At 41.9% G+C, this 27832-nt stretch overlaps 2 non-coding genes and 27 pseudogenes across 2 annotated transcripts; all 29 read right to left on the reverse strand.

Moving 5' to 3' along the window:
• Nucleotides 1-14114: 14114 nt before the first annotated feature.
• On the reverse strand, nucleotides 14115-14187 carry TRNAH-GUG (transfer RNA histidin (anticodon GUG)). Its single transcript has one exon. It is a non-coding gene; the product is annotated as a tRNA-His (tRNA).
• A 4002-nt stretch (nucleotides 14188-18189) lies between these two features.
• LOC149652479 (5S ribosomal RNA) lies at nucleotides 18190-18308 on the reverse strand (annotated as a pseudogene).
• A 137-nt stretch (nucleotides 18309-18445) lies between these two features.
• Nucleotides 18446-18564, reverse strand: LOC149652480 (5S ribosomal RNA; annotated as a pseudogene).
• Nucleotides 18565-19161: 597 nt separating this feature from the next.
• LOC149652481 (5S ribosomal RNA) lies at nucleotides 19162-19280 on the reverse strand (annotated as a pseudogene).
• Nucleotides 19281-19417: 137 nt separating this feature from the next.
• LOC149652482 (5S ribosomal RNA) lies at nucleotides 19418-19536 on the reverse strand (annotated as a pseudogene).
• A 137-nt stretch (nucleotides 19537-19673) lies between these two features.
• LOC149652483 (5S ribosomal RNA) lies at nucleotides 19674-19792 on the reverse strand (annotated as a pseudogene).
• A 362-nt stretch (nucleotides 19793-20154) lies between these two features.
• Nucleotides 20155-20273, reverse strand: LOC149652484 (5S ribosomal RNA; annotated as a pseudogene).
• Nucleotides 20274-20396: 123 nt separating this feature from the next.
• On the reverse strand, nucleotides 20397-20499 carry LOC149652485 (5S ribosomal RNA; annotated as a pseudogene).
• A 135-nt stretch (nucleotides 20500-20634) lies between these two features.
• On the reverse strand, nucleotides 20635-20753 carry LOC149652486 (5S ribosomal RNA; annotated as a pseudogene).
• A 137-nt stretch (nucleotides 20754-20890) lies between these two features.
• Nucleotides 20891-21009, reverse strand: LOC149652487 (5S ribosomal RNA; annotated as a pseudogene).
• A 597-nt stretch (nucleotides 21010-21606) lies between these two features.
• Nucleotides 21607-21725, reverse strand: LOC149652488 (5S ribosomal RNA; annotated as a pseudogene).
• Nucleotides 21726-21862: 137 nt separating this feature from the next.
• On the reverse strand, nucleotides 21863-21981 carry LOC149652489 (5S ribosomal RNA; annotated as a pseudogene).
• A 137-nt stretch (nucleotides 21982-22118) lies between these two features.
• Nucleotides 22119-22237, reverse strand: LOC149652490 (5S ribosomal RNA; annotated as a pseudogene).
• A 362-nt stretch (nucleotides 22238-22599) lies between these two features.
• Nucleotides 22600-22718, reverse strand: LOC149652491 (5S ribosomal RNA; annotated as a pseudogene).
• Nucleotides 22719-22841: 123 nt separating this feature from the next.
• LOC149652492 (5S ribosomal RNA) lies at nucleotides 22842-22944 on the reverse strand (annotated as a pseudogene).
• Nucleotides 22945-23078: 134 nt separating this feature from the next.
• On the reverse strand, nucleotides 23079-23197 carry LOC149652493 (5S ribosomal RNA). The gene has a single exon (XR_016371432.1). It is a non-coding gene; the product is annotated as a 5S ribosomal RNA (ribosomal RNA).
• Nucleotides 23198-23316: 119 nt separating this feature from the next.
• LOC149652494 (5S ribosomal RNA) lies at nucleotides 23317-23435 on the reverse strand (annotated as a pseudogene).
• A 138-nt stretch (nucleotides 23436-23573) lies between these two features.
• On the reverse strand, nucleotides 23574-23692 carry LOC149652495 (5S ribosomal RNA; annotated as a pseudogene).
• Nucleotides 23693-23829: 137 nt separating this feature from the next.
• On the reverse strand, nucleotides 23830-23948 carry LOC149652496 (5S ribosomal RNA; annotated as a pseudogene).
• A 597-nt stretch (nucleotides 23949-24545) lies between these two features.
• Nucleotides 24546-24664, reverse strand: LOC149652497 (5S ribosomal RNA; annotated as a pseudogene).
• Nucleotides 24665-24802: 138 nt separating this feature from the next.
• LOC149652498 (5S ribosomal RNA) lies at nucleotides 24803-24921 on the reverse strand (annotated as a pseudogene).
• A 137-nt stretch (nucleotides 24922-25058) lies between these two features.
• Nucleotides 25059-25177, reverse strand: LOC149652499 (5S ribosomal RNA; annotated as a pseudogene).
• Nucleotides 25178-25774: 597 nt separating this feature from the next.
• LOC149652500 (5S ribosomal RNA) lies at nucleotides 25775-25893 on the reverse strand (annotated as a pseudogene).
• Nucleotides 25894-26030: 137 nt separating this feature from the next.
• LOC149652501 (5S ribosomal RNA) lies at nucleotides 26031-26149 on the reverse strand (annotated as a pseudogene).
• Nucleotides 26150-26285: 136 nt separating this feature from the next.
• Nucleotides 26286-26404, reverse strand: LOC149652502 (5S ribosomal RNA; annotated as a pseudogene).
• A 362-nt stretch (nucleotides 26405-26766) lies between these two features.
• Nucleotides 26767-26885, reverse strand: LOC149652503 (5S ribosomal RNA; annotated as a pseudogene).
• A 123-nt stretch (nucleotides 26886-27008) lies between these two features.
• Nucleotides 27009-27111, reverse strand: LOC149652504 (5S ribosomal RNA; annotated as a pseudogene).
• Nucleotides 27112-27245: 134 nt separating this feature from the next.
• LOC149652505 (5S ribosomal RNA) lies at nucleotides 27246-27364 on the reverse strand (annotated as a pseudogene).
• Nucleotides 27365-27500: 136 nt separating this feature from the next.
• LOC149652506 (5S ribosomal RNA) lies at nucleotides 27501-27619 on the reverse strand (annotated as a pseudogene).
• Nucleotides 27620-27832: the final 213 nt, after the last annotated feature.

A 27832-nucleotide genomic window follows, 5' to 3' on the forward strand; every position in this document is an offset into this window, starting at 1 on the left:
AGCCCATCCGGGAGCGGTGTTGTGACGTCTCAGATGTAACGTAAAATGTCAGAGTTTTCCCACAATACCTGACGAACATTTAATTTTTGGGCTTCCGTGGCGCAATTATTAGCGCGTTCAACTGTTAATCGAAAGGCTGGTGGTTCAAGCGCACCCGGAAGAGGTGTTGTGGGGTCTCAGATGTAGCGTAAAAAGTCAAAACTTATCCACAATACGTGACAACCATTTAATTTCTGAGCTTCCGTGGCTCAATGGTTAGCGCGTTCGGCTGTTAACCAATAGGTTGGTGGTTCGAGCCCACCCGGGAGCGGTTGGTGTGGGATCTCAAATGTAACGTAGAAAGCCAAAGTTTTGCCACAATACCTGACGACCATTAAATTTTTGGGCTTTCTTGGCGCAATGGTTAGCGCGTTCGGCTGTTAACCGAAAGGTTGGTGGTTCGAGCCCAACCGGAAGAGGTGTTGTAGGGTCTCAGATGTAACGTAAAAAGTCATAACTTATCCACAATACCTGACAACCATTTAATTTCTGAGCTTCCGTGGCTCAAAGGTTAGCGCGTTCGGCTGTTAACCAATAGGTGTGTGGCTCGAGCCCATCCGGGAGCGGTGTTGTGACGTCTCAGATGTGACGTAAAAAGTCAAGGTTTTTTCCACAACACCTGACGACCATTTAATTTTTGGGCTTCCGTGGCGCAATGGTTAGCGCGTTCGGCTGTTAACCAATAGGTTGGTGGTTCGAGCCCACCCGGGAGCGGTGGTGTGGGATCTCAAATGTAACGTAGAAAGCCAAAGTTTTGCCACAATAACTGACGACCATTAAATTTTTGGGCTTCCTTGGCGCAATTGTTAGTGCGTTCGGCTCTTAACCGAAAGGTTGGTGGTTCGAGCCCAACCGGAAGAGGTGTTGTAGGGTCTCAGATGTAACGTAAAAAGTCATAACTTATCTACAATACCTGACAACCATTTAATTTCTGAGCTTCCGTTGCTCAAAGGTTAGCGCGTTCGGCTGTTAACCAATAGGTGTGTGGTTCGAGCCCATCCGGGAGCGGTGTTGTGACGTCTCAGATGTGACGTAAAAAGTCAAGGTTTTTTCCACAACATCTAACGACCATTTAAATTTTGGGCTTCCGTGGCGCAATGGTTAGCGCGTTCGGCTGTTAACCAATAGGTTGGTGGTTCGAACCCATCCGGGAGCGGTGTTGTGAGGTCTCAGATGTAACGTAAAATGTCAGAGTTTTTCCACAATACCTGACGAACATTTAATTTTTGGGCTTCCGTGGCGCAATGGTCAGCGCGTTCAGCTGTTAACCGAAATGTTGGTGGTTCGAGCCCATCCGGGAGCGGTGTTGTGACGTCTCAGATGTAACGTAAAATGTCAGAGTTTTCCCACAATACCTGACGAACATTTAATTTTTGGGCTTCCGTGGCGCAATTATTAGCGCGTTCAACTGTTAATCGAAAGGCTGGTGGTTCAAGCGCACCCGGAAGAGGTGTTGTGGGGTCTCAGATGTAGCGTAAAAAGTCAAAACTTATCCACAATACGTGACAACCATTTAATTTCTGAGCTTCCGTGGCTCAATGGTTAGCGCGTTCGGCTGTTAACCAATAGGTTGGTGGTTCTAGCCCATCCGGGAGCGGTATTGTGACGTCTCAGATGTGACGTTAAAAGTCAAGGTTTTTCCAAAATACCTGACGACCATTTAATTTTTGGGCTTCCGTGGCGCAATGGTTATCGCGTTCAGCTGCTATTCAAAAGACTGGTGGTTTGAGCCCTCCCGGGAGCGGTGTTGTGACGTCTCAAATGTAACATAAAATGTCAGAGTTTTTCCACAATACCTGTCGAACATTGAATTTTTGGGCTTCCGTGGCGCAATGGTTAGCGCGTTCAGCTGTTAATCGAAAGGTTGGTGGTACGAGCCCACCCGGGAGAGGTGTTGTGGGGTCTCAGATGTAGCGTAAAAAGTCAAAACTTTTCCACAATACGTGACAACAATTAATTTCTGAGCTTCCGTGGCTCAATGATTAGCGCGTTCGGCTGTTAACCAATAGGTTGGTGGTTCGAGCCCACCCGGGAGCGGTGTTGTGGGATCTCAAATGTAACGTAAAAATTCAAGGTTTTTCCACAATACCTGACGAACATTTAATTTTTGGGGTTCCTTGGGGCAATGGTTAGCGCGTTCGGCTGTTAACCGAAAGGTTGGTGGTTCGATGCCAACCGGGAGAGGTGTTGTAGGGTATCAGATATAACGTAATAAGTCATAACTTATCCACAATACCTGACGAACATTTAATTTTTGGGCTTCCGTGGCGCAATGATTAGCGCGTTCAGCTGTTAATCGAAAGGTTGAAGGTTCGAGCCCACCCGGGAGAGGTGTTGTGGGGTCTCATATGTAGCGTAAAAAGTCAAAACTTATCCACAATACGTGACAATCATTTAATTTCTGAGCTTCCGTGGCTCAATGGTTAGCGCGTTCGGCTGTTAACCAATAGGTTGGTGGTTCGAGCTCATCCGGGAGCGGTGTTGTGAGGTCTCAGATGTGACGTAAAAAGTCAAGGTTTTTTCCACAACACCTGACGACCATTTAATTTTTGGGCTTCCGTGGCGCAATGGTTAGCGCGTTCGGCTGTTAACCAATGGGTTGGTGGTTCGAGCCCATCCGGGAGCGGTGTTGTGAGGTCTCAGATGTAACGTAAAATGTCAGAGTTTTTCCACAATACCTGACGAACATTTAATTTTTGGGCTTCCGTGGCGCAATGATTAGCGCGTTCAGCTGTTAATCGAAAGGTTGAAGGTTCGAGCCCACCCGGGAGAGGTGTTGTGGGGTCTCAGATGTAGCGTAAAAAGTCAAAACTTTTCCACGATACGTGACAACCATTTAATTTCTGAGCTTCCGTGGCTCAATGGTTAGCGCGTTCGGCTGTTAACCAATAGGTTGGTGGTTCGAGCCCATCCGGGAGCGGTGTTGTGAGGTCTCAGATGTGACGTAAAAAGTCAAGGTTTTTACACAATACCTGACGAGCATTTAACTTTGGGCTTCCGTGGCTCAATGGTTAGCGCGTTCGGCTGTTAACCAATAGGTTGGTGGTTCGAGCCCATCCGGGAGCGGTGTTGTGAGGTCTCAGATGTAACGTAAAATGTCAGAGTTTTTCCACAATACCTGTCGAACATTGAATTTTTGGGTTTCCGTGACGCAATGATTAGCGCGTTCAGCTGTTAATCGAAAGGTTGAAGGTTCGAGCCCACCCGGGAGAGGTGTTGTGGGGTCTCAGATGTAGCGTAAAAAGTCAAAACTTTTCCACAATACGTGACAACCATTAAATTTCTGAGCTTCCGTGGCTCAATGGTTAGCGCTTCGGCTGTTAACCTATAGGTTAGTGGTTCGAGCCCATCCGGGAACGGTGTTGTGAGGTCTCAAATGTAACGTAAAAAGTCAAGGTTTTTACACAATACCTGACGAGCATTTAATTTTTGGGGTTCCTTGGGGCAATGGTTAGCGCGTTCGGCTGTTAACCAATAGGTTGGTGGTTCGAGCCCACCCGGGAGCGGTTGGTGTGGGATCTCAAATGTAACGTAGAAAGCCAAAGTTTTGCCACAATACCTGACGACCATTAAATTTTTGGGCTTTCTTGGCGCAATGGTTAGCGCGTTCGGCTGTTAACCGAAAGGTTGGTGGTTCGAGCCCAACCGGAAGAGGTGTTGTAGGGTCTCAGATGTAACGTAAAAAGTCATAACTTATCCACAATACCTGACAACCATTTAATTTCTGAGCTTCCGTGGCTCAAAGGTTAGCGCGTTCGGCTGTTAACCAATAGGTGTGTGGCTCGAGCCCATCCGGGAGCGGTGTTGTGACGTCTCAGGTGTGACGTAAAAAGTCAAGGTTTTTTCCACAACACCTGACGACCATTTAATTTTTGGGCTTCCGTGGCGCAATGGTTAGCGCGTTCGGCTGTTAACCAATAGGTTGGTGGTTCGAGCCCATCCGGGAGCGGTGTTGTGAGGTCTCAGATGTAACGTAAAATGTCAGAGTTTTTATCACAATACCTGACGAACATTTAATTTTTGGGCTTCCGTGGCGCAATGATTAGCGCGTTCAGCTGTTAATCGAAAGGTTGAAGGTTCGAGCCCACCCGGGAGAGGTGTTGTGGGGTCTCAGATGTAGCGTAAAATGTCAAAACTTTTCCACAATACGTGACAACCATTTAATTTCTGAGCTTCCGTGGCTCAATGGTTAGCGCGTTCGGCTGTTAACCAATAGGTTGGTGGTTCGAGCCCATCCGGGAGCGGTGTTGTGAGGTCTCAGATGTGACGTAAAAAGTCAACGTTTTTACACAATACCTGACGAGCATTTAACTTTGGGCTTCCGTGGCTCAATGGTTAGCGCGTTCGGCTGTTAACCAATCGGTTGGTGGTTCGAGCCCATCCGGGAGCGGTATTGTGACGTCTCAGATGTGACGTTAAAAGTCAAGGTTTTTCCAAAATACCTGACGACCATTTAATTTTTGGGCTTCCGTGGCGCAATGGTTATCGCGTTCAGCTGCTATTCAAAAGACTGGTGGTTTGAGCCCTCCCGGGAGCGGTGTTGTGACGTCTCAAATGTAACATAAAATGTCAGAGTTTTTCCACAATACCTGTCGAACATTGAATTTTTGGGCTTCCGTGGCGCAATGGTTAGCGCGTTCAGCTGTTAATCGAAAGGTTGGTGGTACGAGCCCACCCGGGAGAGGTGTTGTGGGGTCTCAGATGTATCGTAAAAAGTCAAAACTTTTCCACAATACGTGACAACAATTAATTTCTGAGCTTCCGTGGCTCAATGATTAGCGCGTTCGGCTGTTAACCAATAGGTTGGTGGTTCGAGCCCACCCGGGAGCGGTGTTGTGGGATCTCAAATGTAACGTAAAAATTCAAGGTTTTTCCACAATACCTGACGAACATTTAATTTTTGGGGTTCCTTGGGGCAATGGTTAGCGCGTTCGGCTGTTAACCGAAAGGTTGGTGGTTCGATGCCAACCGGGAGAGGTGTTGTAGGGTATCAGATATAACGTAATAAGTCATAACTTATCCACAATACCTGACGAACATTTAATTTTTGGGCTTCCGTGGCGCAATGATTAGCGCGTTCAGCTGTTAATCGAAAGGTTGAAGGTTCGAGCCCACCCGGGAGAGGTGTTGTGGGGTCTCATATGTAGCGTAAAAAGTCAAAACTTATCCACAATACGTGACAATCATTTAATTTCTGAGCTTCCGTGGCTCAATGGTTAGCGCGTTCGGCTGTTAACCAATAGGTTGGTGGTTCGAGCTCATCCGGGAGCGGTGTTGTGAGGTCTCAGATGTGACGTAAAAAGTCAAGGTTTTTTCCACAACACCTGACGACCATTTAATTTTTGGGCTTCCGTGGCGCAATGGTTAGCGCGTTCGGCTGTTAACCAATGGGTTGGTGGTTCGAGCCCATCCGGGAGCGGTGTTGTGAGGTCTCAGATGTAACGTAAAATGTCAGAGTTTTTCCACAATACCTGACGAACATTTAATTTTTGGGCTTCCGTGGCGCAATGATTAGCGCGTTCAGCTGTTAATCGAAAGGTTGAAGGTTCGAGCCCACCCGGGAGAGGTGTTGTGGGGTCTCAGATGTAGCGTAAAAAGTCAAAACTTTTCCACAATACGTGACAACCATTTAATTTCTGAGCTTCCGTGGCTCAATGGTTAGCGCGTTCGGCTGTTAACCAATAGGTTGGTGGTTCGAGCCCATCCGGGAGCGGTGTTGTGAGGTCTCAGATGTGACGTAAAAAGTCAAGGTTTTTACACAATACCTGACGAGCATTTAACTTTGGGCTTCCGTGGCTCAATGGTTAGCGCGTTCGGCTGTTAACCAATAGGTTGGTGGTTCGAGCCCATCCGGGAGCGGTGTTGTGAGGTCTCAGATGTAACGTAAAATGTCAGAGTTTTTCCACAATACCTGACGAACATTTAATTTTTGGGTTTCCGTGACGCAATGATTAGCGCGTTCAGCTGTTAATCGAAAGGTTGAAGGTTCGAGCCCACCCGGGAGAGGTGTTGTGGGGTCTCAGATGTAGCGTAAAAAGTCAAAACTTTTCCACAATACGTGACAACCATTTAATTTCTGAGCTTCCGTGGCTCAATGGTTAGCGCGTTTCGCTGTTAACCAATAGGTTGGTGGTTCGAGCCCATCCGGGAGCGGTATTGTGACGTCTCAGATGTGACGTTAAAGGTCAAGGTTTTTCCAAAATACCTGACGACCATTTAATTTTTGGGCTTCCGTGGCGCAATGGTTAGCGCGTTCAGCTGCTATTCAAAAGACTGGTGGTTTGAGCCCTCCCGGGAGCGGTGTTGTGACGTCTCAAATGTAACATAAAATGTCAGAGTTTTTCCACAATACCTGTCGAACATTGAATTTTTGGGCTTCCGTGGCGCAATGGTTAGCGCGATCAGCTGTTAATCGAAAGGTTGGTGGTACGAGCCCACCCGGGAGAGGTGTTGTGGGGTCTCAGATGTAGCGTAAAAGGTCATAACTTTTCCACAATACGTGACAACCATTTAATTTCTGAGCTTCCGTGGCTCAATGGTTAGCGCGTTCGGCTGTTAACCTATAGGTTAGTGGTTCGAGCCCATCCGGGAACGGTGTTGTGAGGTCTCAGATGTGACGTAAAAAGTCAAGGTTTTTACACAATACCTGACGAGCATTTAATTTTTGGGCTTCCGTGGCTCAATGGTTAGCGCGTTCGGCTGTTAACCAATAGGTTGGTGGTTCGAGCCCATCCGGGAGCGGTGTTGTGAGGTCTCAGATGTAACGTAAAATGTCAGAGTTTTTCCACAATACCTGACGAACATTTAATTTTTGGGTTTCCGTGACGCAATGATTAGCGCGTTCAGCTGTTAATCGAAAGGTTGAAGGTTCGAGCCCACCCGGGAGAGGTGTTGTGGGGTCTCAGATGTAGCGTAAAAAGTCAAAACTTTTCCACAATACGTGACAACCATTTAATTTCTGAGCTTCCGTGGCTCAATGGTTAGCGCGTTTCGCTGTTAACCAATAGGTTGGTGGTTCGAGCCCATCCGGGAGCGGTATTGTGACGTCTCAGATGTGACGTTAAAGGTCAAGGTTTTTCCAAAATACCTGACGACCATTTAATTTTTGGGCTTCCGTGGCGCAATGGTTAGCGCGTTCAGCTGCTATTCAAAAGACTGGTGGTTTGAGCCCTCCCGGGAGCGGTGTTGTGACGTCTCAAATGTAACATAAAATGTCAGAGTTTTTCCACATTACCTGTCGAACATTGAATTTTTGGGCTTCCGTGGCGCAATGGTTAGCGCGATCAGCTGTTAATCGAAAGGTTGGTGGTACGAGCCCACCCGGGAGAGGTGTTGTGGGGTCTCAGATGTAGCGTAAAAGGTCATAACTTTTCCACAATACGTGACAACCATTTAATTTCTGAGCTTCCGTGGCTCAATGGTTAGCGCGTTCGGCTGTTAACCTATAGGTTAGTGGTTCGAGCCCATCCGGGAACGGTGTTGTGAGGTCTCAGATGTGACGTAAAAAGTCAAGGTTTTTACACAATACCTGACGAGCATTTAATTTTTGGGCTTCCGTGGCTCAATGGTTAGCGCGTTCGGCTGTTAACCAATAGGTTGGTGGTTCGAGCCCATCCGGGAGCGGTGTTGTGAGGTCTCAGATGTAACGTAAAATGTCAGAGTTTTTCCACAATACCTGACGAACATTTAATTTTTGGGTTTCCGTGACGCAATGATTAGCGCGTTCAGCTGTTAATCGAAAGGTTGAAGGTTCGAGCCCACCCGGGAGAGGTGTTGTGGGGTCTCAGATGTAGCGTAAAAAGTCAAAACTTTTCCACAATACGTGACAACCATTTAATTTCTGAGCTTCCGTGGCTCAATGGTTAGCGCGTTTCGCTGTTAACCAATAGGTTGGTGGTTCGAGCCCATCCGGGAGCGGTATTGTGACGTCTCAGATGTGACGTTAAAGGTCAAGGTTTTTCCAAAATACCTGACGACCATTTAATTTTTGGGCTTCCGTGGCGCAATGGTTAGCGCGTTCAGCTGCTATTCAAAAGACTGGTGGTTTGAGCCCTCCCGGGAGCGGTGTTGTGACGTCTCAAATGTAACATAAAATGTCAGAGTTTTTCCACAATACCTGTCGAACATTGAATTTTTGGGCTTCCGTGGCGCAATGGTTAGCGCGATCAGCTGTTAATCGAAAGGTTGGTGGTACGAGCCCACCCGGGAGAGGTGTTGTGGGGTCTCAGATGTAGCGTAAAAGGTCATAACTTTTCCACAATACGTGACAACCATTTAATTTCTGAGCTTCCGTGGCTCAATGGTTAGCGCGTTCGGCTGTTAACCTATAGGTTAGTGGTTCGAGCCCATCCGGGAACGGTGTTGTGAGGTCTCAGATGTGACGTAAAAAGTCAAGGTTTTTACACAATACCTGACGAGCATTTAATTTTTGGGCTTCCGTGGCGCAATGGTTAGCGCGTTCGGCTGTTAACCAATAGGTTGGTGGTTCGGCCCCTGTTTGTCGTAGAGCCGAGATATTAAGCAAAATGTTCGTCAACTTTGGTATCGTCTCACTTATTTTTATTATGTTACTTATGATTTTTGCACTAAACTTTGGAGGCTCATAACTCTTGTTCTACAAGAGATACTGGGATCTCCTTTGGATATGTTATAGTACTCTTTGCTCCCCATACAAGGATACTTTAAACTTGAGGCTACCTCAATATCGTCGTCAACATACTTTTTGTCTCACTTATTGTTAGAAGGTTACTTTTGATTTTTGAAAATATACTTTGCAGGCTCGTAACTCTGTTTCTACTGGAGATACGGGGATGTCCTTTGAGTATGTTATAGACCAATTTGTCCCCCATCTAGCCATACTAAGAATTAGGGCTACGACAAACAGTAGTCGAGTAATTAAGCTAATCGTATACAAACAAACCCCTCCATAGGAAATACATTAGACTAAATTCTGGAGGCTCGTAACTCTGGTTCTACCAGAGATACGGGGATGTAAATAATGTGACCTTGACACAAATGTTCGGATAATTATAAAAAAAAACTTCGCGGTTTCGAACCTGTGGCCTTCCGGGAGTGAGGCGGATGCGATAACCGCTACACTAAAGATATGTTATTATTTTTAATCGAAAGAACAGGGTCAATTAATTAAGCAATACGTGAACAAACAAACCCCTCCATAGAAAATGCATTAGACTATACTTTGCAGGCTCGTAACTCTGTTTCTACTGGAGATACGGGGATGTCCTTTGAGTATGTTATAGTCCAATTTGTCCCCCATCTAACCATACTAAAAACATTGAGCTACGACAAACAGCAGTCGAGTAATTAAGCTAATCGTAAACAAACAAACCCCTCCATAGGAAATGCATTAGACTATACTTTGCAGGCCCATAACTCTGTGTCTACTAGAGATACGGGGATGTCCTTAGGATATGTTATAGTCCAAATTGTCCCCCATCTAACCATACTAAAAACTTTGGGCTACGACAAACAGGGGCCGAGTACTTAAGCAAAACGTAACGAAACAAACCCCCTCCATAGGAAATGCATTAGACTATACTTTGCAGGCTCGTAAATCTGTTTCTACTGGAGATACGGGGATGTCCTTTGAGTATGTTATAGTCCAATTTGTCCCCCATCTAACCATACTACAAATAATGAGCTACGACAAACAAGGGCCGAGTAATTAAGCTAAACGTAAACAAACAACCCGTCCATAGGAAATGCATTAGACTATATTTTGCAGGCCCATAACTCTGTGTCTACTAGAGATACGGGGATGTCCTTAGGATATGTTATAGTCCAAATTGTCGCCATCTAACCATACTAAAAACTTTGGGCTACGACAAACAGGGGCCGAGTACTTAAGCAAAACGTAACGAAACAAACCCCCTCCATAGAAAATGCATTAGACTATAGTTTGCAGGCTCGTAACTCTGTTTCTATTGGAGATACGGGGATGTCCTTTGAGTATGTTATAGTCCAATTTGTCCCCCATCTAACCATACTAAAAACATTTAGCTACGACAAACAGGGGCCGAGTAATTAAGCTAAACGTAAACAAACAACCCGTCCATAGCAAATGCATTAGACTATACTTTGCAGGCCCATAACTCTGTGTCTACTAGAGATACGGGGATGTCCTTAGGATATGTTATAGTCCAAATTGTCCCCCATCTAACCATACTAAAAACATTGAGCTACGACAAACATTGGCCGAGATATTAAGCAAAATGTTCGTCAACTTTGGTATCGTCTCACTTATTTTTATTATGTTACTTAAGATTTTTGCACTAAACTTTGGAGGCTCATAACTCTTGTTCTACAAGAGATACTGGGATCTCCTTTGGATATGTTATAGTACTCTTTGCTCCCCATACAAGGATACTTTAAACTTGAGGCTACCTCAATATCGTCGTCAACTTATTTTTTGTCTCACTTATTGTTAGAATTTTACTTTTGATTTTTGAAAATAAACTTTGCAGGCTCGTAACTCTGGTTCTACCAGAGATACGGGGATGTAAATAATGTGACCTTGACACAAATGTTCGGATAATTATAAAGGTCTTTGCATGTTCCAAGCAAAAAAAAAAACTTCGCGGTTTCGAACCTGTGGCCTTCCGAGAGTGAGGCGGATGCGATAACCGCTACACTAAAGATATGTTATTATTTTTAATCGAAAGAACAGGGTCAATTAATTAAGCAATACGTGAACAAACAAACCCCTCCATAGAAAATGCATTAGACTATACTTTGCAGGCTCGTAACTCTGTTTCTACTGGAGATACGGGGATGTCCTTTGAGTATGTTATAGTCCAATTTGTCCCCCATCTAACCATACTAAAAACATTGAGCTACGACAAACAGCAGTCGAGTAATTAAGCTAATCGTAAACAAACAAACCCCTCCATAGGAAATGCATTAGACTATACTTTGCAGGCCCATAACTCTGTGTCTACTAGAGATACGGGGATGTCCTTAGGATATGTTATAGTCGAAATTGTCCCCCATCTAACCATACTAAAAACTTTGGGCTACGACAAACAGGGGCCGAGTACTTAAGCAAAACGTAACGAAACAAACCCCCTCCATAGGAAATGCATTAGACTATACTTTGCAGGCTCGTAAATCTGTTTCTACTGGAGATACGGGGATGTCCTTTGAGTATGTTATAGTCCAATTTGTCCCCCATCTAACCATACTACAAATAATGAGCTACGACAAACAAGGGCCGAGTAATTAAGCTAAACGTAAACAAACAACCCGTCCATAGGAAATGCATTAGACTATATTTTGCAGGCCCATAACTCTGTGTCTACTAGAGATACGGGGATGTCCTTAGGATATGTTATAGTCCAAATTGTCCCCATCTAACCATACTAAAAACTTTGGGCTACGACAAACAGGGGCCGAGTACTTAAGCAAAACGTAACGAAACAAACCCCCTCCATAGGAAATGCATTAGACTATAGTTTGCAGGCTCGTAACTCTGTTTCTATTGGAGATACGGGGATGTCCTTTGAGTATGTTATAGTCCAATTTGTCCCCCATCTAACCATACTAAAAACATTGAGCTACGACAAACAGGGGCCGAGTAATTAAGCTAAACGTAAACAAACAACCCGTCCATAGCAAATGCATTAGACTATACTTTGCAGGCCCATAACTCTGTGTCTACTAGAGATACGGGGATGTCCTTAGGATATGTTATAGTCCAAATTGTCCCCCATCTAACCATACTAAAAACATTGAGCTACGACAAACATTGGCCGAGATATTAAGCAAAATGTTCGTCAACTTTGGTATCGTCTCACTTATTTTTATTATGTTACTTAAGATTTTTGCACTAAACTTTGGAGGCTCATAACTCTTGTTCTACAAGAGATACTGGGATCTCCTTTGGATATGTTATAGTACTCTTTGCTCCCCATACAAGGATACTTTAAACTTGAGGCTACCTCAATATCGTCGTCAACTTATTTTTTGTCTCACTTATTGTTAGAAGGTTACTTTTGATTTTTGAAAATAAACTTTGCAGGCTCGTAACTCTGGTTCTACCAGAGATACGGGGATGTAAATAATGTGACCTTGACACAAATGTTCGGATAATTATAAAGGTCTTTGCATGTTCCAAGCAAAAAAAAAACTTCGCGGTTTCGAACCTGTGGCCTTCCGAGAGTGAGGCGGATGCGATAACCGCTACACTAAAGATATGTTATTATTTTTAATCGAAAGAACAGGGTCAATTAATTAAGCAATACGTGAACAAACAAACCCCTCCATAGAAAATGCATTAGACTATACTTTGCAGGCTCGTAACTCTGTTTCTACTGGAGATACGGGGATGTCCTTTGAGTATGTTATAGTCCAATTTGTCCCCCATCTAACCATACTAAAAACATTGAGCTACGACAAACAGCAGTCGAGTAATTAAGCTAATCGTAAACAAACAAACCCCTCCATAGGAAATGCATTAGACTATACTTTGCAGGCCCATAACTCTGTGTCTACTAGAGATACGGGGATGTCCTTAGGATATGTTATAGTCCAAATTGTCCCCCATCTAACCATACTAAAAACTTTGGGCTACGACAAACAGGGGCCGAGTACTTAAGCAAAACGTAACGAAACAAACCCCCTCCATAGGAAATGCATTAGACTATACTTTGCAGGCTCGTAAATCTGTTTCTACTGGAGATACGGGGATGTCCTTTGAGTATGTTATAGTCCAATTTGTCCCCCATCTAACCATACTACAAATAATGAGCTACGACAAACAAGGGCCGAGTAATTAAGCTAAACGTAAACAAACAACCCGTCCATAGGAAATGCATTAGACTATATTTTGCAGGCCCATAACTCTGTGTCTACTAGAGATACGGGGATGTCCTTAGGATATGTTATAGTCCAAATTGTCCCCATCTAACCATACTAAAAACTTTGGGCTACGACAAACAGGGGCCGAGTACTTAAGCAAAACGTAACGAAACAAACCCCCTCCATAGGAAATGCATTAGACTATAGTTTGCAGGCTCGTAACTCTGTTTCTATTGGAGATACGGGGATGTCCTTTGAGTATGTTATAGTCCAAATTGTCCCCCATCTAACCATACTAAAAACATTGAGCTACGACAAACATTGGCCGAGATATTAAGCAAAATGTTCGTCAACTTTGGTATCGTCTCACTTATTTTTATTATGTTACTTATGATTTTTGCACTAAACTTTGGAGGCTCATAACTCTTGTTCTACAAGAGATACTGGGATCTCCTTTGGATATGTTATAGTACTCTTTGCTCCCCATACAAGGATACTTTAAACTTGAGGCTACCTCAATATCGTCGTCAACTTATTTTTTGTCTCACTTATTGTTAGAAGGTTACTTTTGATTTTTGAAAATAAACTTTGCAGGCTCGTAACTCTGGTTCTACCAGAGATACGGGGATGTAAATAATGTGACCTTGACACAAATGTTCGGATAATTATAAAGGTCTTTGCATGTTCCAAGCAAAAAAAAAACTTCGCGGTTTCGAACCTGTGGCCTTCCGAGAGTGAGGCGGATGCGATAACCGCTACACTAAAGATATGTTATTATTTTTAATCGAAAGAACAGGGTCAAGTAATTAAGCAATACGTGAACAAACAAACCACTCCATAGAAAATGCATTAGACTATACTTTGCAGGCTCGTAACTCTGTTTCTACTGGAGATACGGGGATGTCCTTTGAGTATGTTATAGTCCAATTTGTCCCCCATCTAACCATACTAAAAACATTGAGCTACGACAAACAGCAGTCGAGTAATTAAGCTAATCGTAAACAAACAAACCCCTCCATAGGAAATGCATTAGACTAATTATTAAATTAAATGCTCGTCAGGTATTGTGTAAAAACCTTGACTTTTTACGTCACATCTGAGACCTCACAACACCGCTCCCGGATGGGCTCGAACCACCAACCTATTGGTTAACAGCCGAATGCGCTAACCATTGCGCCACGGAAGCCCAAAAGTTAAATGCTCGTCAGGTATTGTGTAAAACCTTGACTTTTTACGTCAAATCTGAGACCTCACAACACCGCTCCCGGATGGGGTCGAACCACCAACCTATTGGTTCACAGCCGAACGCGCTAACCATTGCGCCACGGAAGCCCAAAAATTAAATGGTCGTCATTTATTGTGCAAAAACTTTGGCTTTCTACGTTACATTTGAGATCCCACAACACCGCTCCCGGATGGGCTCGAACCACCAACCTATTGGTTAACAGCCGAACGCGCTAACCATTGAGCCACGGAAGCTCAGAAATTAAATCGTTGTCAGGTATTGTGGAAAAGTTATGACTTTTTACGTTACATCTGAGACCCTACAACACCTCTCCCGGGTGGGCTCGAACCACCAACCTTTCGGTTAACAGCCGAACGCGCTAACCATTGAGCCACGGAAGCTCAGAAATTAAATGGTTGTCACGTAATGTGTAAAAGTTTTGACTTTTTGCGCTACATCTGAGACCACACAACACCTCTCCCGGTTGGGCTCGAACCAACAATCTTTCGATTAACAGCTGAACGCGCTAACCATTGCGCCACGGAAGCCCAAAAATGAAATGGTCGTCAGGTATTGTGGAAAAACTTTGGCTTTCTACGTTACATTTGAGACCCCACAACACCGCTCCTGGGTGGGCCGAACGCGCTAACCATTGAGCCACTGAAGCTCAGAAATTAAATGGTTGTCACGTATTGTGGAAATGTTTTGACTTTTTACGCTACATCTGAGACCCCGCAACACCTCTCCCGGGTGGGCTCGAACCACCAAATTTTCGATTAACAGCTGAACGCGCTAACCAATTGCGCCACGGACGCCCAAAAATTAAATGTTCGTCAGGTATTTTGGAAAAACTAACATTTTACGTTACATCTGAGACGTCACAACACCGCTCCCGGGTGGGCTCAAACCACCAGTCTTTTGAATAGCAGCTGAACGCGCTAACCATTGCGCCACGGAAGCCCAAAAATTAATTGGTCGTCAGGTATTGTGGAAAAACCTTGACTTTTGACGTCATCTTGAGACGTCACAACACCTCTCCCGGATGGGCTCGAACCACCCATCTTTCGGTTAACAGCCGAACGCGCTAACCATTGAGCCACGGAAGCTCTGAAATTAAATGGTTGTCAAGTATTGTGGAAAAGTTTTGACTTTTTACGCTACATCTGAGACCACACAACACCTCTCCCGGATGGGCTCGAACCACCAACCTTTCGATTAACAGCTGAACGCGCTAACCAATTGCGCCACGGACGCCCAAAAATTAAATGTTCGTCAGGTATTTTGGAAAAACTCTAACATTTTACGTTACATCTGAGACGTCACAACACCGCTCCCGGGTGGGTTCAAACCACCAGTCTTTTGAATAGCAGCTGAACGCGCTAACCATTGCGCCACGGAAGCCCAAAAATTAATTGGTCGTCAGGTATTGTGGAAAAACCTTGACTTTTGACGTCATCTTGAGACGTCACAACACCGCTCCCGGATGGGCTCGAACCACCAACCTATTTGTTAACAGCCGAACGCGCTAACCATTGAGCCACGGAAGCTCTGAAATTAAATGGTTGTCACGTATTGTGGAAATGTTTTGACTTTTTCCGCTACATCTGAGACCGTACAACACCTCTCCCGGGTGGGCTCGAACCACCAACCTTTCGATTAACAGCTGAACGCGCTAACCATTGCGCCACGGAAGCGAAAAAATTAAATGTTCGTCAGGGATTGTGGAAAAACTCTGACATTTTACGTTACATCTGAGACGTCACAACAACGCTCCCGGGAGGGCTCAAACCACCAGTCTTTTGAATAGCAGCTGAACGCGCTAACCATTGCGCCACGGAAGCCCAAAAATTAAATGGTCGTCAGGTATTTTGGAAAAACCTTGACTTTTTACGTCACATCTGAGACGTCACAACACCGCTCCCGGATGGGCTCGAACCACCAACCTATTTGTTAACAGCCGAACGCGCTAACCATTGAGCCACGGAAGCTCAGAAATTAAATGGTTGTCACGTATTGTGGAAAAGGTTTGACTTTTTACGCTACATCTGAGACCACACAACACCTCTCCCGGGTGTGCTCGAACCACCAATCTTTCGATTAACAGCTGAACGCGCTAACCATTGCGCCACGGAAGCCCAAAAATTAAATGTTCGTCAGGTATTGTGGAAAAACTCTGATATTTTACGTTACATCTGAGACGTCACAACACCGCTCCCGGGAGGGCTCAACGATTTTGAAAATGTTATTAAAAATCGAGGTACATTTTTAATTATTGTTCAATCGAGATGAAATCACTTTCAATGAGTGTTTTATAGGGAATTAAGCTGAATTCGGTCAAACATTTCTCCAGAAAAAAATGCATTCAAAAGTGTACCGAAAAAATCGCTTGTTTTTTTTCTTCAAGATACAAAATCCGTGACAACGATTTCTTATTGAAAAATTGAAATTTAACAGTTTTTTATAAAAGTATAAAAATAATGGTTTCAGTGATCATATTTGAAAATAGTGAAGAAATACTCAAAGTATGCTTCTTTGGCCGTGAAACGTCGATTTTGAAAATGTTATTAAAAATCGAGGTAAATTTTTAATTATTGTTCAATCGAGATGAAATCACTTTCAATGAGTGTTTTATGGGGAATTAAGCTGAATTCGGTCAAACATTTCTCCAGAAAAAAATGCATTCAAAAGCGTACCGAAAAAATCGCATGTTTTTCTTCTTCAAGATACAAAATCCGTGACAACGATTTCTTATTGAAAAATTGAATTTTAACAGTTTTTTATAAAAGTATAAAAATAATGGTTTCAGTGATCATATTTGAAAATAGTGAAGAAATACTCAAAGTATGCTTCTTTGGCCGTGAAACGTCGATTTTGAAAATGTTATTAAAAATCGAGGTAAATTTTTAATTATTGTTCAATCGAGATGAAATCACTTTCAATGAGTGTTTTATAGGGAATTAAGCTGAATTCGGTCAAAAATTTCTCCAGAAAAAAATGCATTCAAAAAAGTACCGAAAAAATCGCATGTTTTTCTTCTTCAAGATACAAAATCCGTGACAACGATTTCTTATTGAAAAATTTAATTTAAACAGTTTTTTGATTGAATATCGTTACATTTGCTTGAATTAAAGCAAAAAGTATAAAAATAATGGTTTCAGTGATCATATTTGAAAATAGTGAAGAAATACTCAAAGTGGTCTCCCTCCCAAGTACTGACTGCGCTCGACGCTTCTTAACTTCGGTTATCGGACGAGAACCGGTGTATTCAGCGTGTTATGGCCGTTTCTCGAGAGTGCTAGTTAATAATTTGAATTAAATTAAATTTCATCTTTATAAAACAATAACAAAAAGAAGATATGTTTGCTTTTTTCATATTTGGTGGAATTTGAAAGAGGAAACAAAAGTGAAAAAGCCGACGGCACGCAGTATTCCCAAGTACTGTATGCGCTCGACGCTGCTTAACTTCGGTTATCGGACGAGAACCGGTGTATTCAGCGTGATATGGCCGTTGCCGAGAGTGCTAGGTAATAATTCGAATTTAAATTAACTTTCATCTTTATAAAACAATAACAAAAAGAAGATATGTGTGCTTTTTCCAATTCGGGTGGAATTTAAAAGAGGAAACAAAAGTGAAAAACCAACGGCACGCAGTATTCCCAAGTACTGACTGCGCTCGACGCTGCTACCAGGGCGATCGGACGAGAACCGGTGTTCTCAACGTGATATGGCCGTTGCCAAGAGTGCTAGTTAAAAATTCGAATTTAAATTAAGTGAGACAAATTAACCTTCATCTTTATAAAACATTAACAAAAAGAAAATATGTTTGCTTTTTTCATATCGGGTGGAATTTAAAAGAGGAAACAAAAGTGAAAAAGCCAACGGCACGCAGTATTCCCAAGTACTGACTGCGCTCGACGCTGCTAACGTCGGCGATCGGACGAGAACCGGTGTTCTCAGCGTGATATGGCCGTTGCCGAGAGTGCTAGTTAATAATTCGAATTTAAATTAAGTGAGACAAATTAACCTTCATCATTTTAAAACAATAACAAAAAAACATGTTTGCTTTTTTCATATCTATTAAAATTTAAAAGAGGAAAAAAAAGTGAAAAAGCCAACGGCACGCAGTGTTCCTAAGTGGTCTCCATCCCAAGTACTGACTGCGCTCGACGCTGCTTAACTTCGGTGATCGGACGAGAACCGCTGTATTCAGCGTGATATGGTCGTTGCCGAGAGTGCTAGTTAATAATTCGAATTCAAATTAAGTGAGACAAATTAACCTTCATCATTTTAAAACAATAACAAAATGAAAACATGTTTGCTTTTTTCATATCTATTAAAATTTAAAAGAGGAAAAAAAAGTGAAAAAGCCAACGGCACGCAGTGTTCCTAAGTGGTCTCCCTCCCAAGTAGTGACTGCGCTCGACGCTGCTTAACATCGGTTATCGGAGGAGAACCGGTGTATTCAGCGTGATATGGCCGTTGCCGAGAGTGCTGGTTAATAATTTTAATTTAATTAACTTTCATCTTTATAAAACAATAACAAAAAGAAGATATGTTTGCTTTTTTCATATCGGGTGGAATTTAAAAGAGGAACTAAAAGTGAAAAAGCCAACGGCACGCAGTATTCCCAAGGACCGACTGCGCTCGACGCTGCTAACGTCGGCGATCGGACGAGAACCGTTGTTCTCAGCGTGATATGGCCGTTGCCGAGAGTGCTAGATAATAATTCGAATTTAAATTAAGTGAGACAAATTAACCTTCATCTTTATAAAACATTATCAAAAAGAAAATATGTTTGCTTTTTTCATATCGGGTGGAATTTAAAAGAGGAAACAAAAGTGAAAAAGCCAACGGCACGCAGTATTCCCAAGTACTGACTGCGCTCGACGCTGCTAACGTCGGCGATCGGACGAGAACCGGTGTTCTCAGCGTGATATGGCCGTTGCCGAGAGTGCTAGTTAATAATTCGAATTTAAATTAAGTGAGACAAATTAACCTTCATCATTTTAAAACAATAACAAAAAAACATGTTTGCTTTTTTCATATCTATTAAAATTTAAAAGAGGAAAAAAAAGTGAAAAAGCCAACGGCACGCAGTGTTCCTAAGTGGTCTCCATCCCAAGTACTGACTGCGCTCGACGCTGCTTAACTTCGGTGATCGGACGAGAACCGCTGTATTCAGCGTGATATGGTCGTTGCCGAGAGTGCTAGTTAATAATTCGAATTTAAATTAAGTGAGACAAATTAACCTTCATCATTTTAAAACAATAACAAAATGAAAACATGTTTGCTTTTTTCATATCTATTAAAATTTAAAAGAGGAAAAAAAAGTGAAAAAGCAAACGGCACGCAGTGTTCCTAAGCGGTCTCCCTCCCAAGTACTGACTGCGCTCGACGCTGCTTAACTTCGGTGATCGGACGAGAACCGCTGTATTCAGCGTGATATGGTCGTTGCCGAGAGTGCTAGTTAATAATTCGAATTTAAATTAAGTGAGACAAATTAACCTTCATCATTTTAAAACAATAACAAAATGAAAACATGTTTGCTTTTTTCATATCTATTAAAATTTAAAAGAGGAAAAAAAAGTGAAAAAGCCAACGGCACGCAGTGTTCCTAAGTGGTCTCCCTCCCAAGTAGTGACTGCGCTCGACGCTGCTTAACATCGGTTATCGGACGAGAACCGGTGTATTCAGCGTGATATGGCCGTTGCCGAGAGTGCTGGTTAATAATTTTAATTTAATTAACTTTCATCTTTATAAAACAATAACAAAAAGAAGATATGTTTGCTTTTTTCATATCGGGTGGAATTTAAAAGAGGAAACAAAAGTGAAAAAGCCAACGGCACGCAGTATTCCCAAGGACCGACTGCGCTCGACGCTGCTAACGTCGGCGATCGGACGAGAACCGTTGTTCTCAGCGTGATATGGCCGTTGCCGAGAGTGCTAGATAATAATTCGAATTTAAATTAAGTGAGACAAATTAACCTTCATCTTTTTAAAACAATAACAAAAAGAAAATATGTTTGCTTTTTTCATATCTGTTGGAATTTAAAAGAGGAAAAAAAATGTGAAAAAGCTAACGGCACGCAGTGTTCCTAAGTGGTCGCCCTCCCAAATACTGACTGCGCACGACGCTGCTTAACTTCGGTTATCGTACGAGAACCGGTGTATTCAGCGTGTTATGGCCGTTGCCGATAGTGCTAGTTAATAATTTGATTTAAATTAACTTTCATCTTTATAAAACAATAACAGAAAGAAGATATGTTTGCTTTTTTTCATATCTGGTGGAATTTGAAAGAGGAAACAAAAGTGAAAAAGCCAACGGCACGCAGTATACCCAAGTACTGTATGCGCTCGACGCTGCTTAACTTCGGTGATCGGACGAGAACCGGTGTTTTCAGCGTGATATGGCCGTTGCCGAGAGTGCTAGTTAATAATTCGAATTTAAATTAAGTGAGACAAATTAACCTTCATAATTTTAAAACAATAACAAAAAAAACATGTTTGCTTTTTTCATATCTATTAAAATTTAAAAGAGGAAAAAAAAGTGAAAAAGCCAACGGCACGCAGTGTTCCTAAGTGGTCTCCATCCCAAGTACTGACTGCGCTCGACGCTGCTTAACTTCGGTGATCGGACGAGAACCGCTGTATTCAGCGTGATATGGTCGTTGCCGAGAGTGCTAGTTAATAATTCGAATTCAAATTAAGTGAGACAAATTAACCTTCATCATTTTAAAACAATAACAAAATGAAAACATGTTTGCTTTTTTCATATCTATTAAAATTTAAAAGAGGAAAAAAAAGTGAAAAAGCCAACGGCACGCAGTGTTCCTAAGTGGTCTCCCTCCCAAGTAGTGACTGCGCTCGACGCTGCTTAACATCGGTTATCGGAGGAGAACCGGTGTATTCAGCGTGATATGGCCGTTGCCGAGAGTGCTGGTTAATAATTTTAATTTAATTAACTTTCATCTTTATAAAACAATAACAAAAAGAAGATATGTTTGCTTTTTTCATATCGGGTGGAATTTAAAAGAGGAACTAAAAGTGAAAAAGCCAACGGCACGCAGTATTCCCAAGGACCGACTGCGCTCGACGCTGCTAACGTCGGCGATCGGACGAGAACCGTTGTTCTCAGCGTGATATGGCCGTTGCCGAGAGTGCTAGATAATAATTCGAATTTAAATTAAGTGAGACAAATTAACCTTCATCTTTATAAAACATTAACAAAAAGAAAATATGTTTGCTTTTTTCATGTCGGGTGGAATTTAAAAGAGGAAACAAAAGTGAAAAAGCCAACGGCACGCAGTATTCCCAAGTACTGACTGCGCTCGACGCTGCTAACGTCGGCGATCGGACGAGAACCGGTGTTCTCAGCGTGATATGGCCGTTGCCGAGAGTGCTAGTTAATAATTCGAATTTAAATTAAGTGAGACAAATTAACCTTCATCATTTTAAAACAATAACAAAAAAACATGTTTGCTTTTTTCATATCTATTAAAATTTAAAAGAGGAAAAAAAAGTGAAAAAGCCAACGGCACGCAGTGTTCCTAAGTGGTCTCCATCCCAAGTACTGACTGCGCTCGACGCTGCTTAACTTCGGTGATCGGACGAGAACCGCTGTATTCAGCGTGATATGGTCGTTGCCGAGAGTGCTAGTTAATAATTCGAATTTAAATTAAGTGAGACAAATTAACCTTCATCATTTTAAAACAATAACAAAATGAAAACATGTTTGCTTTTTTCATATCTATTAAAATTTAAAAGAGGAAAAAAAAGTGAAAAAGCAAACGGCACGCAGTGTTCCTAAGCGGTCTCCCTCCCAAGTACTGACTGCGCTCGACGCTGCTTAACTTCGGTGATCGGACGAGAACCGCTGTATTCAGCGTGATATGGTCGTTGCCGAGAGTGCTAGTTAATAATTCGAATTTAAATTAAGTGAGACAAATTAACCTTCATCATTTTAAAACAATAACAAAATGAAAACATGTTTGCTTTTTTCATATCTATTAAAATTTAAAAGAGGAAAAAAAAGTGAAAAAGCCAACGGCACGCAGTGTTCCTAAGTGGTCTCCCTCCCAAGTAGTGACTGCGCTCGACGCTGCTTAACATCGGTTATCGGACGAGAACCGGTGTATTCAGCGTGATATGGCCGTTGCCGAGAGTGCTGGTTAATAATTTTAATTTAATTAACTTTCATCTTTATAAAACAATAACAAAAAGAAGATATGTTTGCTTTTTTCATATCGGGTGGAATTTAAAAGAGGAAACAAAAGTGAAAAAGCCAACGGCACGCAGTATTCCCAAGGACCGACTGCGCTCGACGCTGCTAACGTCGGCGATCGGACGAGAACCGTTGTTCTCAGCGTGATATGGCCGTTGCCGAGAGTGCTAGATAATAATTCGAATTTAAATTAAGTGAGACAAATTAACCTTCATCTTTTTAAAACAATAACAAAAAGAAAATATGTTTGCTTTTTTCATATCTGTTGGAATTTAAAAGAGGAAAAAAAATGTGAAAAAGCTAACGGCACGCAGTGTTCCTAAGTGGTCGCCCTCCCAAATACTGACTGCGCACGACGCTGCTTAACTTCGGTTATCGTACGAGAACCGGTGTATTCAGCGTGTTATGGCCGTTGCCGATAGTGCTAGTTAATAATTTGATTTAAATTAACTTTCATCTTTATAAAACAATAACAGAAAGAAGATATGTTTGCTTTTTTTCATATCTGGTGGAATTTGAAAGAGGAAACAAAAGTGAAAAAGCCAACGGCACGCAGTATACCCAAGTACTGTATGCGCTCGACGCTGCTTAACTTCGGTGATCGGACGAGAACCGGTGTTTTCAGCGTGATATGGCCGTTGCCGAGAGTGCTAGTTAATAATTCGAATTTAAATTAAGTGAGACAAATTAACCTTCATAATTTTAAAACAATAACAAAAAAAACATGTTTGCTTTTTTCATATCTATTAAAATTTAAAAGAGGAAAAAAAGTGAAAAACCCAACGGCACGCAGTGTTCCTAAGTGGTCACCCTCCCAAGTACTGACTGCGCTCGACGCTGCTTAACTTCGGTGATCGGACGAGAACCGGTGTATTCAGCGTGATATGGCCGTTGCCGAGAGTGCTAGTTAATAATTTGAATTTAATTAACCTTCATCATTTTAAAACAATAACAAAAAAACATGTTTGCTTTTTTCATATCTATTAAAATTTAAAAGAGGAAAAAAAAGTGAAAAAGCCAACGGCACGCAGTGTTCCTAAGTGGTCTCCATCCCAAGTACTGACTGCGCTCGACGCTGCTTAACTTCGGTGATCGGACGAGAACCGCTGTATTCAGCGTGATATGGTCGTTGCCGAGAGTGCTAGTTAATAATTCGAATTTAAATTAAGTGAGACAAATTAACCTTCATCATTTTAAAACAATAACAAAATGAAAACATGTTTGCTTTTTTCATATCTATTAAAATTTAAAAGAGGAAAAAAAAAGTGAAAAAGCCAACGGCACGCAGTGCTCCTAAGTGGTCTCCCTCCCAAGTACTGACTGCGCTCGACGCTGCTTAACTTCGGTGATCGGACGAGAACCGCTGTATTCAGCGTGATATGGTCGTTGCCGAGAGTGCTAGTTAATAATTCGAATTTAAATTAAGTGAGACAAATTAACCTTCATCATTTTAAAACAATAACAAAATGAAAACATGTTTGCTTTTTTCATATCTATTAAAATTTAAAAGAGGAAAAAAAAGTGAAAAAGCCAACGGCACGCAGTGTTCCTAAGTGGTCTCCCTCCCAAGTAGTGACTGCGCTCGACGCTGCTTAACATCGGTTATCGGACGAGAACCGGTGTATTCAGCGTGATATGGCCGTTGCCGAGAGTGCTGGTTAATAATTTTAATTTAATTAACTTTCATCTTTATAAAACAATAACAAAAAGAAGATATGTTTGCTTTTTTCATATCGGGTGGAATTTAAAAGAGGAACTAAAAGTGAAAAAGCCAACGGCACGCAGTATTCCCAAGGACCGACTGCGCTCGACGCTGCTAACGTCGGCGATCGGACGAGAACCGTTGTTCTCAGCGTGATATGGCCGTTGCCGAGAGTGCTAGATAATAATTCGAATTTAAATTAAGTGAGACAAATTAACCTTCATCTTTATAAAACATTAACAAAAAGAAAATATGTTTGCTTTTTTCATATCGGGTGGAATTTAAAAGAGGAAACAAAAGTGAAAAAGCCAACGGCACGCAGTATTCCCAAGTACTGACTGCGCTCGACGCTGCTAACGTCGGCGATCGGACGAGAACCGGTGTTCTCAGCGTGATATGGCCGTTGCCGAGAGTGCTAGTTAATAATTCGAATTTAAATTAAGTGAGACAAATTAACCTTCATCATTTTAAAACAATAACAAAAAAACATGTTTGCTTTTTTCATATCTATTAAAATTTAAAAGAGGAAAAAAAAGTGAAAAAGCCAACGGCACGCAGTGTTCCTAAGTGGTCTCCATCCCAAGTACTGACTGCGCTCGACGCTGCTTAACTTCGGTGATCGGACGAGAACCGCTGTATTCAGCGTGATATGGTCGTTGCCGAGAGTGCTAGTTAATAATTCGAATTTAAATTAAGTGAGACAAATTAACCTTCATCATTTTAAAACAATAACAAAATGAAAACATGTTTGCTTTTTTCATATCTATTAAAATTTAAAAGAGGAAAAAAAAAGTGAAAAAGCCAACGGCACGCAGTGTTCCTAAGTGGTCTCCCTCCCAAGTACTGACTGCGCTCGACGCTGCTTAACTTCGGTGATCGGACGAGAACCGCTGTATTCAGCGTGATATGGTCGTTGCCGAGAGTGCTAGTTAATAATTCGAATTTAAATTAAGTGAGACAAATTAACCTTCATCATTTTAAAACAATAACAAAATGAAAACATGTTTGCTTTTTTCATATCTATTAAAATTTAAAAGAGGAAAAAAAAGTGAAAAAGCCAACGGCACGCAGTGTTCCTAAGTGGTCTCCCTCCCAAGTAGTGACTGCGCTCGACGCTGCTTAACATCGGTTATCGGACGAGAACCGGTGTATTCAGCGTGATATGGCCGTTGCCGAGAGTGCTGGTTAATAATTTTAATTTAATTAACTTTCATCTTTATAAAACAATAACAAAAAGAAGATATGTTTGCTTTTTTCATATCGGGTGGAATTTAAAAGAGGAACTAAAAGTGAAAAAGCCAACGGCACGCAGTATTCCCAAGGACCGACTGCGCTCGACGCTGCTAACGTCGGCGATCGGACGAGAACCGTTGTTCTCAGCGTGATATGGCCGTTGCCGAGAGTGCTAGATAATAATTCGAATTTAAATTAAGTGAGACAAATTAACCTTCATCTTTATAAAACATTAACAAAAAGAAAATATGTTTGCTTTTTTCATATCGGGTGGAATTTAAAAGAGGAAACAAAAGTGAAAAAGCCAACGGCACGCAGTATTCCCAAGTACTGACTGCGCTCGACGCTGCTAACGTCGGCGATCGGACGAGAACCGGTGTTCTCAGCGTGATATGGCCGTTGCCGAGAGTGCTAGTTAATAATTCGAATTTAAATTAAGTGAGACAAATTAACCTTCATCATTTTAAAACAATAACAAAAAAACATGTTTGCTTTTTTCATATCTATTAAAATTTAAAAGAGGAAAAAAAAGTGAAAAAGCCAACGGCACGCAGTGTTCCTAAGTGGTCTCCATCCCAAGTACTGACTGCGCTCGACGCTGCTTAACTTCGGTGATCGGACGAGAACCGCTGTATTCAGCGTGATATGGTCGTTGCCGAGAGTGCTAGTTAATAATTCGAATTTAAATTAAGTGAGACAAATTAACCTTCATCATTTTAAAACAATAACAAAATGAAAACATGTTTGCTTTTTTCATATCTATTAAAATTTAAAAGAGGAAAAAAAAGTGAAAAAGCAAACGGCACGCAGTGTTCCTAAGTGGTCTCCCTCCCAAGTACTGACTGCGCTCGACGCTGCTTAACTTCGGTGATCGGACGAGAACCGCTGTATTCAGCGTGATATGGTCGTTGCCGAGAGTGCTAGTTAATAATTCGAATTTAAATTAAGTGAGACAAATTAACCTTCATCATTTTAAAACAATAACAAAATGAAAACATGTTTGCTTTTTTCATATCTATTAAAATTTAAAAGAGGAAAAAAAGTGAAAAAGCCAACGGCACGCAGTGTTCCTAAGTGGTCTCCCTCCCAAGTAGTGACTGCGCTCGACGCTGCTTAACATCGGTTATCGGACGAGAACCGGTGTATTCAGCGTGATATGGCCGTTGCCGAGAGTGCTGGTTAATAATTTTAATTTAATTAACTTTCATCTTTATAAAACAATAACAAAAAGAAGATATGTTTGCTTTTTTCATATCGGGTGGAATTTAAAAGAGGAAACAAAAGTGAAAAAGCCAACGGCACGCAGTATTCCCAAGGACCGACTGCGCTCGACGCTGCTAACGTCGGCGATCGGACGAGAACCGTTGTTCTCAGCGTGATATGGCCGTTGCCGAGAGTGCTAGATAATAATTCGAATTTAAATTAAGTGAGACAAATTAACCTTCATCTTTTTAAAACAATAACAAAAAGAAAATATGTTTGCTTTTTTCATATCTGTTGGAATTTAAAAGAGGAAAAAAAATGTGAAAAAGCTAACGGCACGCAGTGTTCCTAAGTGGTCGCCCTCCCAAATACTGACTGCGCACGACGCTGCTTAACTTCGGTTATCGTACGAGAACCGGTGTATTCAGCGTGTTATGGCCGTTGCCGATAGTGCTAGTTAATAATTTGATTTAAATTAACTTTCATATTTATAAAACAATAACAGAAAGAAGATATGTTTGCTTTTTTTCATATCTGGTGGAATTTGAAAGAGGAAACAAAAGTGAAAAAGCCAACGGCACGCAGTATACCCAAGTACTGTATGCGCTCGACGCTGCTTAACTTCGGTGATCGGACGAGAACCGGTGTTTTCAGCGTGATATGGCCGTTGCCGAGAGTGCTAGTTAATAATTCGAATTTAAATTAAGTGAGACAAATTAACCTTCATAATTTTAAAACAATAACAAAAAAAACATGTTTGCTTTTTTCATATCTATTAAAATTTAAAAGAGGAAAAAAAGTGAAAAACCCAACGGCACGCAGTGTTCCTAAGTGGTCTCCCTCCCAAGTACTGACTGCGCTCGACGCTGCTTAACTTCGGTGATCGGACGAGAACCGCTGTATTCAGCGTGATATGTTCGTTGCCGAGAGTGCTAGTTAATAATTCGAATTTAAATTAAGTGAGACAAATTAACCTTCATCATTTTAAAACAATAACAAAATGAAAACATGTTTGCTTTTTTCATATCTATTAAAATTTAAAAGAGGAAAAAAAGTGAAAAAGCCAACGGCACGCAGTGTTCCTAAGTGGTCTCCCTCCCAAGTAGTGACTGCGCTCGACGCTGCTTAACATCGGTTATCGGACGAGAACCGGTGTATTCAGCGTGATATGGCCGTTGCCGAGAGTGCTGGTTAATAATTTTAATTTAATTAACTTTCATCTTTATAAAACAATAACAAAAAGAAGATATGTTTGCTTTTTTCATATCGGGTGGAATTTAAAAGAGGAAACAAAAGTGAAAAAGCCAACGGCACGCAGTATTCCCAAGGACCGACTGCGCTCGACGCTGCTAACGTCGGCGATCGGACGAGAACCGTTGTTCTCAGCGTGATA

The sequence above is a fragment of the Phalangium opilio genome, unplaced genomic scaffold, assembly GCF_054372755.1.
Source record: "Phalangium opilio isolate 3A_F unplaced genomic scaffold, DU_Popi_V2 ptg000082l_1, whole genome shotgun sequence".
Lineage (NCBI taxonomy): Eukaryota > Metazoa > Arthropoda > Arachnida > Opiliones > Phalangiidae > Phalangium > Phalangium opilio.